General features: G+C 38.4%; 1 protein-coding gene across 2 annotated transcripts in view; it reads left to right on the top strand.

The window, feature by feature from the left end:
- Positions 1-6,499: 6,499 nt before the first annotated feature.
- Positions 6,500-14,608, top strand: part of LOC131406980 (putative zinc finger protein 487) — a 35,836-nt gene continuing 27,727 nt past the window's right edge. For both annotated transcript variants that reach the window (XM_058542929.1, XM_058542930.1), the window contains exons 1-2: positions 6,500-7,566; positions 8,031-8,482. The gene's annotated coding sequence lies outside the window, so the exon portion shown is untranslated. The remainder of the gene's footprint in view (positions 7,567-8,030; positions 8,483-14,608) is intronic.

Here is a 14,608-nt window from a genome sequence, read left to right on the forward strand (position 1 = left end):
CATAGTTTTAATATGAATATGACATGTATAAGGTGTCCCCCACTTAATAACTATGTAAATTTTTGTTTTAATTGAAATTTTTATTGGGATAATTGTAGATTGTAAGATGCAGTTGTAAGAAACAATACAGAGAGATCCCATGTACTCTGTATCCATTTTCCCCCAGTGGTTACATCTTGCAAAACTATAGTACAATATCAGCCAGGATAATGACATTATTGGTACAATCCACCGATCAGTTCAGAGTGTCTCAATTTTGTTTGTACTCATTTATGTGCGTGTGTATTTAGTTCTGTGTAATTTTGTCATGTGTGTAAGTTTGTGTATCCACTACCACTTTCAAGATACAGAACAGTTCCATCACCACAAGGATTCTGTTTGTTGTCCTTTCATAACCACATCCACCTCCCTTCAGCATCTCCTTCATTCTAGCTCCTGCCAACTAGTAATGCATTCTCCGTTTCTAAAATTTTATCATTTAAAAAATGTTATGTGAATGGAATCATAAAATAGGTAACCTTTTAGAATTGGCTTTTTTCACTCAGCATAATTTCCTGAAGATTCATTCATCCATGTTTTTGTGTATATCAATAATTTATTCTTTTTATTGCTGAGTATTATTCCATGGTATGGATGTACCACAGTTTTTTTACCCATTCACCTGGGCTGTTTCCAGTTTTTGGCTATTTTGAATAAAACTGCTATGAATGTTTGTGTATAGATTTTTTTTGTGAACATGTTTTCATTTCTTTGGGATGAATGCCTAAGAGGGCAGTTACCGGGTGGTTTGGTAGTTGCATGTTTAGTTTTTAAAGAAACTGCAAAACTGTTTTCTTGAGTGGCTGTACTGTTTTACATCCCCACCAGCAATGTACCAGTGATCCAGTTTGTCCACATCCTCACCAGCATTTGGTTTGTCACTATTTTTTTTTTTTATTTTAGCCATTCTGTTTTGTGTGTAGTGATATATCATTGTGGTTTTAATTTGTACCTCCCTGATGGCTAATGCTGAACATCTTTCCATGTGCTTATTTGCCATCTGTATATCCTCTTCAGTGAAATGTCTGTTCCTGGCTTTTGCCCATTTTTAATTTGGGTTGTTTTTTTACTGTTGAGTTTTGAGTGTTCTTTATATTTTCTAGATACTGGTTTTTTGTCAGACATGTGCTCTGCAAATACTTTTTCCTGGTCTGTAGTTATTCTTTTCATTCCCTTCACATGGTCTTTTGCAGAGTGAAAATTTTTAATTTTTATAGAGTCCAGTTTACTAATTTTTCCTTTAATGCATTATGCTTTTGATATCAAGTCTAAGAATATTTTGCATAGCTCTTGATTTTGAGGATTTTCTCTTATTTTTTTTTTTAAATTTTATAGTTTTACTTTTTACCTGTAAGTCCACAATCCATTTTGAGTTCATTTTTGTATTAGGAGTGGGGTTTAGGTCAAGGTTCATTCTTTTGGCCTATGGATATCCAATTGTCCCAGTACCTTTTGTGGAAAAGGCTCTCCTTCCATTGAGTTAATTTTGCACCTTTGTCAAAAATCAGCATAATCGTGGGTCTTTGGATTCTCTATTCTGTTCCATCAATCTGTGTCTGTGTCTGTGTCTGTCACCAATACCATATTGTCTGCATTACTGTTGCTATATATGGCCTTAATATCAGGTAAAGTGATTTTTCCCACTTTATTCTTTCTCAAGATTGTTGTAGCTATTCTAGATAGGACCTGTTCTTTTCCAGGTTTATTTCAGAATAAGTTTGTCTATGTGTACAAAAAATCTTACTGGGATTTTGATATTAAATTTATAAATCAATTTGGGGAGTGTTGATCTGTTTACTATGTTGAGTGTTCCAATCCATGAGCGTGGTGCATCTCTTCATTTATTTAGATCTTTGATTTCTTTTATTAGCATTTTGTTATTTTCAGCATGGATATCCTGTACATGTTTTATTAAGTGTATACCTACATATTTAATTTTCTTTGGAGTGACTGTAAATGGTAGTGTTTTAAGTTTTGGTTTTTGCATGTTCATTGTTGATTTATAGAAATGCAATTGACTTTTGTGTGTTTATCTTGTACCTTGTGTTCTTGCTGAACTCACTTATTAGTTCTAGGAAGTGTTTTAGTAGACCATCCTGTTATCTGCAAATAGAGTTTTATTTCTTCCTTTACACTCTGTATGTTTTTTTCCTCTTTTCCTCATTGCAGTGACTAGACCTTCCAATACTATGCTGAATGAGAGTGGTGAGAGTAGACATCTTTTCTTTTTCCCCATCTTAGAGGAAAAGCATTCAGTCTTTCAACATTAAGAATGATGTTGGTTGTAGGTTTTTTTTGTGTGTGTGTGAGGAAGATTAGCCCTGAGCTAACATCCGTTGCCAATCCTCCCCTTTCTGCTGAAGAAGATTGGCCCTAGGCTAACATCCATGCCCATCCTGCTCTACTTTATATGTAGGACACCTGCCACAGCATGGCTTGATAAGCAGTGCGTATGTCCACACCTAGGATCCGAACTTGCGAACCCCAGGCCACCGAAGGAGAGTGTGTGAACTTAACCACTATGCCACCGGGTGGGCCCCTGTTTCTTTGTTTTTATCAACTGCTTTTCTCTGGATTCCTTGGACAGTTTTTAGAATTCCATTTTGATGTATCTATAGGGTTTTTGAGTGTATCTCTTTGTATAACAAAATATTTTAGTGGTTGTTCTATGTATTATATTATATATACATGTAACTTACTGTGTCCTCATTTTACTGATGTGAGTGAAGAATAGAAACCTTACCTCCCTTTACATTTCTTTTCCCTTTTCTGCTTATAATATAATTGTCTTAAATGTTTCCTGTATATACATTCAGAATCACATCAGACAACATTATAATTTGTGCTTCAACTGTGAAATATAACTTAGAAAACTCAAGAGAAGGAAAGTCTATTGTTCTTACTCATATTTTTGTTTACTGTGTTCCAAGATTCCTTGCTTAATCATTTCCTTTCTGTTTAAAGAACTTCTTCTAGCCATTTATTAAGGCAGATCTGAGGGTGATAAATTCTCTTAGTTATCCTTCATCTGAGAATGTTTTTATTTCCTTTTCAGTACTGAAGGATATTTTGGCTGGATGTAGCATTAGGGATTGGCATTTCTTTTCTTTCAACACTTGCAAAATTTTGTGCCGCTTCCTTATAGTCTCTATGGTTTCTAATGAGAAAACCACTGTCATTCAAATTGTTTTTCCCCATAAGTAAGACGTCATTGCTCTCTTGCTGCTTGCAAGATTTTTTTTAATCTTTGGTTTTCAGAAGTTTGATTATGATGTGTCTTGATGTGGATTTCTTCAGGTTTATCCTGTTTGGGATTTACACATTTTCTTGAATGTCTGTGTCTTTTGCCACATTTGGAGAGTTTTTAGCCATTATTTGTTCAAGTCCTTTTCCAGTGCTACTCTCTTTTTCCGCTTCTTCTGTGACTCTGATAACATGAATGTTAAATTTTTAAATTTAGTCTGTCAGGTCACTGAGGCTCTTTTTTTTTTTTAGTCTATATTCTCTCTGTTGTTGAGGTTGGGTAATTTCTATTGTTTTCTCTTGCAGTTCACTATTATTTCCTTTGTCCTCTCCATTTTTTTGAGCCCATCCACTTAGTTTTTAACTTTAGGGATTGTATTTTTTACTTCTAAAATTTTCACTTGCTGGTTCTTTGTATCTTCTATTTCTTTGCTGAGATTCTTCAGCTTTTTATTTCGTTCAAGTGTGTTTGTAATTGCTCGTTGAAGAATTTTCATCACCATGGCTTTAAAATCTTTGTCAGATAATTCTAACATCCTGTCATCTTGGCATCTACTGATTGTATTTTTTCATTCAGTTTGAGTTCCTCCTGTTTCTTGTTATGAGTGATTTTTTGTTGGAACCTGGATATTTTCATATTATCTTAGGAGCCTCTGGATCTTATTTAAATCTTCTGTTTTAGCTGGCTTTCTCTGATACTGCTTCAGCAGGGGAATTGGGAGGCACTGTCTCTTTATTGACAGGTGGAGGTGGAAATCTAGGTTTCCCACTCCTCTTCCTTTGAAACCTGAGTTGGGGGCTTTTTGTTACTCCCCAGGGAGGGTGGGAGTTCTGGCTCCCCACATGGTCTCCACTGACATCATGGTAGGGATAGCCTCATTACTACTGGATGGAGACAAATGTCTCAGTACCTTTCTTGGCCTTTCTGATACTCTCTAGTGGAGGATGGGGGGATTAAGGCATATCTCTACAGACTGGTGAGGATGGAAGTCTAGGCTTCCTGCTCGGTCTTTACTGGTGTGGGTGGGATTGGGGCAATAGTTCTTTCTGTGATATTTGTCTGGAGTGTAGCGATTACTGACTAAAATATTTCTGTCTTGTTAGGCTGCTCTTTTCCTGGTCCATTGGCTAGAGAAAGCACGCTTGGTTTGGGGCATTTGTTGTCTGCACCCCTTGGCATTTCCATTTGTCACTTCCTTTAGCTCCAAATTTGGAATAGGTGAAGCAAAAAGGAAACCCAGTGAACTGATCACTATTTGTTCCTTGGATCCTGAGGTTCCCTATCTGGTTTACCTTCTCTTTATCTTTCAGAGTCTTCTTATATTTGTTTTATATATAATGTCCAGGGTTTTAGTTGTACTTAGGAGGTAGAATAGGGAAAAGTACATCTACTCTATCTTCTCCAAAGTGGGAGTTTTCCTCCTTCCATTTAAAAAAATTATTCTTTTAGGTGCTTTAATTGACCCCATAATTTTGCTAATGTGTGCCTCCTCAAGGTTGCACCTGTGTGTATTTTACTCCATTGATCTGTAAGTGCTTCTTTGTTCTCTAGCACAAGTTTTCCCAGTTTCATCTTGTACTTTTCTTGGCCAGATTTGCAATAAATCACTTTACCAAAGATCACTGTCTAGTTTTCGTGGATAATTTCTGAGTACTAGCTGTGCTCGTCGCTACTGGAGGATCATTGTAAAAAAAATTGTGAAAAAAACCCCAAAATTCACCTGAGCAAATTTGAGGATGTAATTGGCTTTATTCAATAATTTATTAATTGGGCAGCATCCCATCTAGCAGATAGGAGCACCAAAGAGCTACAGAAAGGGAAATGCTTTTAACGGCAGAGACGGGGATGGGACAAGGAAGTCATAAACAGAAAAAAAGATTATTTCAGACAAGGTCCCCTTCCTTTGGAGGACTAAGGAGTCTATTAGGAGGATTATCTCACTGTTGCTGACCAGGGAATTCCATACTGACCAGTTAAGATAACATTCCTAGAGAAGGTTGAAACTGTAATTGGATTAGGTATTAGGTCTTGGTTTGGTGATGTGGGCTTAGCACAAGTGACTCCATCTTAGGTCTGTTGTTTCTTTTAAACAATTGCATCTAGGCTCTTTGAGTGGCCAGAGCTAGGAAATACTTTGTTAAAAAAACAATTGTGAGAAGAACATAATAATTTACATATAAAATTTTAATCTTGATTTCATATTTGAAATGCATTTATGCAATGTGTGAACTGGTATGTAAGCTCATTTAATTTCAAGTGTCTTTTTGTCCAATATGATTACTTGACTATTCAGTTCTTTTCCCACTAAACCATGTAATAAATTCTTAAATATTCTTTTCTTTGGTGCTAATTCCAAACTTAAAAAAATTATAACAATAGAATACTTTTAATGTATATTAAGCATTACTGTTTTTTTTTTTTCAAACAGTAATTCTTATTTTTTCTCTTTGAGTAAGGTTACAGTGTCCTGTTGAGTAAGACAATACAAAATAAAAAGCAAAACAGGTATAGAAAGTTATTCAGAGTCTGTTTGGAATATTGTTCAAGATTGAGTCTTCTTCCAGGGAAAGTAATAGGAATCGCTAGCTAGTCAAATCTTTTAAATGTCATACACCACAAAATGTCATTTTCTTTACAGATTTTCTTAACTTGTATAATGAGTATTTTGTACAATTTTTGATGCTACTGTGAATGGAACTTTCTCTTATTATCATTGGGAAAAATGGTCTTATGGTTTTTTTGCAAGGATAGTGATAAAAATTATGCATATATGATTACATTTCTGCAAACTGTCAGAAGGTTGTACGTATAATAGGCACATAAATCTCAGGGAGCAGGAGGTGAAGCTGTGTCCATTGTTTCTTTTGGTTTGTATTTTCTGATTTTCCTAAAATTTTCGTATATTACTGTAATTCCTGTAATTCTTGGAGGCTAGCCTTGCAAAAAGTATGATAATGAAACATTTATCATCATTTTCCTGTGCTAGGAGAAGCCGGTTCGGGCGTATTTCATTCCTAGCGTTGGTGTCTCCTTGCGAGTTCCTTTCTGCGGGTCTCTGCGCCCGGAGTTGGGAGCCCCCTCTCCTCTCTCCAGGCAGCCTGGCGTCTCCCGGCGCCGGCCCTGCGCTGCAGGGGCTGATGGGAAGTTGCGCACGCGGCCTCCGCCGTGCGCATGCGCGCTCGTGGTCCAGCTGGGCTGCATGGGGGAGGTGGGAGCGTCTCGTCCTGGTCTCGCTGTGGAGCCTCGTGTCCGGCGCGGCCGTGAGGGCTGCGAGAGTGCATGGAGGGTGGAGCGAGGTCGAGGGGAGCCGGTGCGGCCGGGGGCTGCTCCAGGCCGGGGCGCGGTGAAAGGCGGGCCGCCGGCGGAGAGAGCGCAGCCGGACTCCCAGACCCTGGGGCCCCGCTGCCAGCCGCCCGGGTTCGACGCTGGAGGGGCGCGGCGCTGGCCAGTTAGCCGAGCCTCCGAGGCTCTCCCTGAGGGGGCCGAGCTCGGCCCCTCACCGGCTCCTCTGCGCTCCGAAGGACGGCATTTGTGAAGCGTTGAGCCTAGGGTCTGTGGTTAACGGTTAAGCAGCTGTTGTTTTCACTTGGTATCTCATTGCATTTTCACGGTCATCTGTGTTGGCAGTTAGGAAAACAGCCTTGGAGAGGTGAATGATTTACCCAAGTTCACCTAGCCAGCAGGCAAGGGAGTTGGATTGAAGGTCACGTGTGTTGTCCAAATCTCCTGTTGCTGCTAATAGGACCTTCTCCCCGAAGCCAGCGTAGGGCCCTTCACAGCCCCTAAGTGGCACAGGTGCCTTCCTGGCGACTCTCAGGAGCGCTGTGTTCAGATCTATAACCGAGAGTATGGGCTCCTCCTAACTTCCCAGCCTGTGTGCCCGGTAGCCCTGCGTTGAGCCTATAGAAGGTCTAGACTGGGGAGCGACCTTCCAGAGAGTCAAAGGGCCCTGTATGAAGATTCCAACTAAATGATTTTGTCCTCTAGGCCTGAGTTCCATTTCCCTTGGAACAAAGCAGTCCGTGGAAGATAAGGGAAGGAACTGCATGAACCACAGACCCACCTGGAAAAAAACAACCCTGAGACCTGTCACCAGCGCTTCAGAGCAGAAGTGGACGAGACCCCCAAAGGAAAAGATTCTAGATTTCTGAGGCCAGGAGCAGTCTTTGATCCCCTTGCCCTAAATAAGCATGTCTTCAGATGTCACATCTGAAACCATCACAGCTTTGTGATGGTGGAAGGTCAGGACCAGATTTCAGCAGAGAGGTGTGCTGCCCTGAGCGGTGAGTGAGGGGCAGGCTGCACAGGAAATGTCACTTCTCTGTGGGTGCTTAGCTTGGGGGAGGGGTCACCACAGCTGAGGAAGTTTTATTTAACTCCCAAACAGCCCACGTTTCTTTTGTCCTCTACTCACATTTTCCAGATCCTGAGCTTATATGTGGTGTATATCCATATATTTAGTATCCAGATATTTTTATTCTCCTTTTATTTTGAACTTAGAAGCACTTAATGGTAGTGCAGAAGGGTTTACAAGGTTTGTCTATTTCTGTCTCATTTGAAAGATAAAACATGTGGAGCCTGGCAGGTCACTCCTTTGTTACTGTTCAAGACGTAAGAGTTTCTTGATTCCCAAGATAGTCTGCTTTGCACAGTTAAAACAAGTTTCTTATCAAAAAGTTATAATTGCAATCAAGTTAGGACAGATATTTTTTTAAACTCATATTAAAGCACTCGTTCTCTTTTTCAGAGTTTCTGTGAATTGTTCAACTTCAGCAGTATTTCCAGTATTACATTTGTAGGAAAACAGATAAACAATGCACTGTCAGTGTTTCCAGCCACATCAGTTTAAAGAAAACACCGTTTCTATATAAGTATCCTGTAATGTATAAATTGGTTGTATTTTAAGTTTCTTTGTGCTTCAGTGAGAAAGAGACATAAATTATTAATAAAATCAGTGGCATGCATATCTTTACTTTCATCCAGTGAAAAATTGCTTGTCTAGGCTCAACATGATCTGGTCATTGATATGTTTCCATATTGTTCGAACTCCCCCTCTGTCGAGCATTTTAGGAAGGTGAATCCAGGAGCTGCAAGGCAGGCCACATTCTTCTGACTTCATTCTTACTTCCTTCTTCCCCAGCTCTACCTTTGCACTTCTCCATACTTTTCCAAAACCAGCAGAAAATGAACAGATCCCAGGTGAGTTGTTTATTTGTTATTCCCTACTTTATTTATAATGCCTTGTATGCGGTTTTTAAGGGTTGGTAGATGAGAATGGAAATATAGAAATAGATACAGATCAACAGGGAGAATACACAGTAGTAGATCAGTAACAGGATGATGTAATATATAGATATGCACAAATTTTATGATCTTACAGAGTTAACAAAGTTGAGCTGCAAATTTGTTCCTGGTCTTTCCAATAGTCATGGTAAGATGCAGACATCTGTTATGTGATTTACATTTTCCATAAAGAGAAACCATATGTAACCAAACCATATTGCTGGGTGTGAAGACTTCCCAGCATTAAAGTCTAAAACAGTTAATTTCTTGCACTCTGTATGGATGATGAAGTTACAACTTCCAATAACTTCGCTAAAAGAAATGCAGCTTTTTTCATGGAGCAGTTTTTCACTGGGAACAGAGGGCTCTAGAGCTAAGGGAGAACTCAGTGAATGTAGGTTTTCAGGCAATCGAAATATTGTGGTCCAGTGCTATATGCTGTTAACCGCTAGCCATCTGTGGACATTTAGTTTAAAATAATTAAAATGTAGTTCCTAAGTCACATATCAGCATTTTAAATGCTTAGTTGCCACGTGTGACTAGTGACTACCGAATTGGACATCACTGTTCTAGACCACTTTCTGATGTTCCTGATCCAGAGATGAGATGTCGAGTATCTGGAGGAAGGAATCGAATGCATCTTCTTTACTGATTATTTCAGTAAATAATTTTTTTTTCATTAGGCTGTATTTATTGGGTAGCATAGACAGTTCAGAGTTATGCTCTGTGGCACTTATGTCCATAATTCTATTTCACATTTCAGATCATTCTTCTTTCTTCCTTTCCACTTACCTTAATCTCTTTTGGTAAAGGTCACAGTGAACTAATTATAATCAAATTATGGTTGTTTTTCTAGTGCCTGCTGCCTCATGGACACTGTTGACCATTCTCTCCTGAGAGTCTTCTTTAGTTTCTCTGACACCACCCCACTGGCTTGTGCCTTTGTCTGGATTTTCTATTTCGTAGTGCTTTCTTCATCCTTTTGCCCTTAAACATTATTATCCTTAGGTGCCTATCCTGGTCCCTCTGCTTCTGCTTATTCTTGTTGTCTCCCATGGATTCCATCCTCTCTGTGCTTGTAGCTGGGGAGCACCTGTGGGGTTTCAGAGTCTGTCTTTCCAGTGCTCCTTGCTGCTAGTCTCCTGTGTGTAACTTGTCCAAAAGCATCTCAACATAACAGATCCAAAATGAAAGTACTCGTGTTCCTTTATTCTCTGTCAAATGTTAACACTGCTTAGCCAGGCATCCAAATGATGAAAAGCAGGTCCTAAACCACTCTCTATCTCAGTTGTCCTGTCCATCTGTTAGCCATCCCATTCTTGTTTCTTTTAAATTCTTAATATTTCTTTAATCTGTTGTCTCAGTCACCTTTGTAGCCCACCATCGCTTCATTTTCTCTTCTTTGTTCTAATCTGTATGCATGTTTTCTAGCATATCAAGTTTATTTTCAATAATTTGTCTAAAATGTTCATCAATGTTTCTTCCACTTCACTGGCTTCCAGCAGTTGACAGGGTAGAGTCCAAGATCCTGTGACCTGCAAGGCTGCTGCTGACACAGTGATTTCCTATTTCCGTCATTAAATACCTACCATGGCTGGTTTACTATTTACCGGTGAATTATTGAGCAACTGTGATATGTTATGTTTCTCCTGTGGATTGCCTTGTTTATATATTTGCCCATTTTTTTTCTGTTTTTTATGACCTTGTAAGAATCCTTTATGTAATTTGGATAGTAATCCTTTTTCTCTTATTTATGTTGCAAACACTTTTCGCCACTATGTCTCTTGTTTTTAACAAGGGAATTTCTATGGTAATAATAAAATTTTAAATTGTGATGTACTCAGTGGAGTTTTTTTATGTCTTTAAAAGAACCGTTTGCCTCTGACAAGGTTATGATGAAGAGTCCTTAACATTTTAGTCATAGTTATTTTAAATTCTCTGCAGGATAATGCCAATGTCTGTGTCATAGCTGAGTCTGGTACTGATTCCTTTTTTTTTGCAGTGTATTTTTTTTGTTGCTTATTGGTATACCTTGTAGTTTTTTGTTGAAAGCTGGACAAGTATCTGGTAATAGGAACTGAAGTAAATAAAAAATATAGGTAAATAGGCTTTTAGTGTGAGGACTTACGTTATTCTGGCTAGGAGTTGGGCTGTGTTTAATGTTTGTTGTAGCTGTAGGTTCCAGAGGCTTCGGTTTCCTCTGGTGTCCTTATTTTTGTCCCCCCTCTTCACTTTGAGATTCCTTAAGAACTCTGCCTCAGTAAGAGTCTGTGTCTTGCAGCTCATTTAGCTGGCACTGATGTCGGTGTGGTGGTAAAGTGTGGGGGAGGGAAAGCATTCTATAATCTCAAGATCAAATCTCAGTCTTTTATTGAGACTAATAATGTGTCCCTGGGCTGTGATTTTTCACTAGTGTTTCTTTGTGGTATAGCGCCCCACTCCCCAGCCCCCCCTTTCTTGGCTGAGAGTTCCCACTCTATTTCCTTGAAACCTTAACCTTTATTAAATATCCCCTCCCCTCACCTTAGGTGAGACAGGAAGGCTGGAGATGGATGGAGTGGAGAAGAATTCCCTTCCTCCAGCTGGGATTAGATTTCAGAGTGTAGGCCTTTGTTATGAAGAAGACTCTGAACACATTTCCACAGTGGTTACTGTTCCCCTCCTCTTGCCATGTGTAAGAGTGGATAGTTCTCGGTTCTTTTCCATGAAAACCTGGTGAGGTTTCTGAAGGGAAAGCCCATGAACATGTGGACTGCGCTAAGACTGCTGTACCTAGGATTGTTTTACTCTGATGCTTCTCTCTACGTAGCCTCCGGCAATTTTCAAAATTACCATTTCAGTGTTCCTACCAGTTCATGTCTCTGGCAGCTTCTGCTCCAAGTAAGCAGATCTTGGCTGTGACTCTCTGGATATGCCTCTCTCCAGATTTCAGAGTGGCAGTTTGCCTTGTGACCTCATTTCTCTGGTGAATTCAAGGAAAGTCATTGATTTTCAATTTGTCTAGCTTTTTCCTCTTACAAGGATGGGAATGATGACTTCTAAGCTCTTGGTATGTCAGAGCCAAAAGCAAAGTTTTTTTTTTTTTTTTATAAATTAATTTTGAACTCTTTTAGTATGTCTCTTCCAATGTGAAAGCTCAGTCTTTCAACTCAGTGAAAGTATCTTATTTACTTCATGATTAATTCTCTTCCATCTGTTCCGTTAATTTACTGGAACCTTATTATTTACATGTTAGCTCTTCTGGATATGTCATCCACTATCATTGTCTTTGTGTACTAATTGCTTAACTTGGACTTCTTTTCTCAGGATTCTGGTTACTCCTAAATGGCCGTAGTCATTGTCCTTTTCATGATCTAGGTTGTGTATTTCCTGAGTACTTTGACAGACAGGCTGTTAGGGTCTCTGGAGCAGGTGTCACCCAGCAGATAGAGGGCAAGTCAGTTTCTACTTTTGTAGTGGCTAATAAGCTGGAAAGCTGTTGCTTTGTTATATGCTCAGGAAAGATCTCCCATGTGTACTTGGCAGTCTGTCTTTTTTTCTATGTTCTAGGAGACTTGCACAATTTTTCATTTATGTCCATCCATTCTATTTCAGGCCTTCAGGTGAGAGTTTTGATTTTGATTTTCACAATTCAGTAGTCAAGTTTTTTAATTTTTGAGAATTATTTCTTGTTCTCTGATGGCCCCTTGTGATTGAAGTCAGTTCTTTAAGCAGTTTTCTACTCAAATATGTAATAGTACCATTTGGAATTAAAAGCAGATTTTCTTCCATATCTTGCTGTGATTTTGTTTTATTCAGTTCAGTTGTTTTGATTATCTTAATTCTTACCATTATGCCCTTGTTTTTAAAAAAATATCTCTGCTTCTTCATTTTCTATTAATTTTCCATAAGTGAAGAACTATATGTTTAATGTAGGTTGCTAGTTTTGTTTTTACCTTTCAGGTAATTTTTTTCATTTTCGTGGCCCATTTTCTTCCAGGCGCCTGAGTAGAGTTCCATTAGATCCTGTACTTGTACTTTTACCTCCTCAGTCTCTTTCCTTGGGAGCCATCAGATTCACTGCTGTTTTCAGTTACCACCAAAATGCCATTGACTCCCCTATCCTCACTTTCATCTTGGTCTTCCCTCCTGAGATTCAGGACCACACATCCAGCTGCCTCCTGGAGATCTCTGTCTGCCTGTTCCACAGACACTTCAAGTACAACATGTCCAGGACCTCTGTAACTGTTATTTCTGCCCAACCTCTTTCTCATGCTTCCCAGCCTTTGCAAATGGCACCTGAGTTTACTAGGTTGCTTGTAAAGATACCCTGGGAGGCAGTTTCCCCAGTTTTCTTCTTACATCATGAATGTGGGACCAAAATCTCTTAATGTCTTATTTTTTAGAATCAGTTCTTTCCAGGAGTTGGGAAACATTTTTTGTAAAGAACCACACAGCCAATATTTTAGGCTTTGTGGGCCAAGAGATAAAATCAAGAGTATTGTGTAGGTACTTATTGAACAAGAGAGTAAACAAATTTCCACCAATTTTTTGTTGATGAAATTCAAAATATGATAATGATTGTGTGTAGTATTTTGTAGTAAAGATCTAGTAATGAGAAAAATGGAGTTCTTTCGGGGTGGATAACATTTTGCTTAATTGAGTGTCTTTGTTAGTGTTTCCGAATATCATCGAATCTATTGCAAATCTTCATCTGTTAATGCTGAACTGTAATGAGCTTTTACATATTTAATCTTTGAAAATGTCTTTCACACAGATAGGTACTGTCGATTACTGATATCAGTCCACAATATATGATTTTAATTTATCAGCATATTCCTCATTTGTAAGCCATTTATAGAATTCTTTTAGATTCTTCTCTTGGTATTTGCCTTATAGCTTGTCATTACATTGCAGATTAATCACTTCCAACTGAGGGTTAGGTGGGAGCTCCTTAATTGTACAGTTAAATGGATTTTGAAATATAGAAGTATCATGATTTGCATTAAGGTCCAAAAAATGCCACTGGAAGTGTAGTTTGAGCTGAGAAAATATATGCACTGCAACTTTGGAAATGGAGAGCCCATGTCTCGCTTTAACTTTTGACAGCACAGAATGTGCTGATTGACATTACTTGTGATTCTAATAATATCAGTTATTGAAATGACTATCATAGTATAAGATTTGCATAAGAGCTGTTTTACTCTGTAATTAAGTCGAATTCATTAAGAGACATTATCAGGTCTTCAGGAAGAGCTAATTTCCAAAGCTGTTCAGTGTTTGATATAATAGATGTTGAGGGATATTCTTCTCATTCAGAAACATTTCAGTTTCAGCCTTGAGCTCAAAAAAATCACAAAATTTTATCATTGCTAAGCCATTGAAATACTGTGTGGAAAGGCAAGTCAAGATATTCAGCTTCTAGTTCTGACTGTAATTCATGGAAGTGACAATGGTTATGTCCATGAGAGTGAATGAAGTTCATCATTGCCATTGGTGGTTCAATTACACGTTATAGGTTCAAAATTTTTCTGTCAGGTGCTTAATGATAAATAAATACAATGAATAACCATAGGCTGTAGACACCTTACATTTTCATAGTCTTTGTAAATTTGTCCCACTAAGCCTTTTTCTGCTCTACATATGTTTACATTATCATCAGTTGTAACACATCTTAGCAGATTCTACTTCAGGTTGTATTGAATTAGTGTTTTCTCAACCTGTTTGAAAATATTCTCTCCTGTGTTTCTGCACAGACTGTTTAGGAACTAATTAGGAGTTAGGAACTAATTCTCTAGTTACTTCAAACTTAATATTGACATTCTGAAGAAATGATAACAACTGAGCAGTATTGGTAACATCTTTTGACTCATCAAGAGCAAGGAAAACCACTTGATCATTTGTCTTATTTTTTAATTGACTATTGATGTTGCTTCCAGTGTCCTCAACTCTGTGAGCAACTTTTCTCACCAAGAGATTAATAGTCAAAACAGGTTTATTTTCTCTGGATACATTTCTTTAGCTATTTTTATCAAATAAGATTTAGTTAACTCACCATTAGTA

This window comes from Diceros bicornis, chromosome 6, assembly GCF_020826845.1.
Source record: "Diceros bicornis minor isolate mBicDic1 chromosome 6, mDicBic1.mat.cur, whole genome shotgun sequence".
In the NCBI taxonomy this organism is placed as follows: domain Eukaryota; kingdom Metazoa; phylum Chordata; class Mammalia; order Perissodactyla; family Rhinocerotidae; genus Diceros; species Diceros bicornis.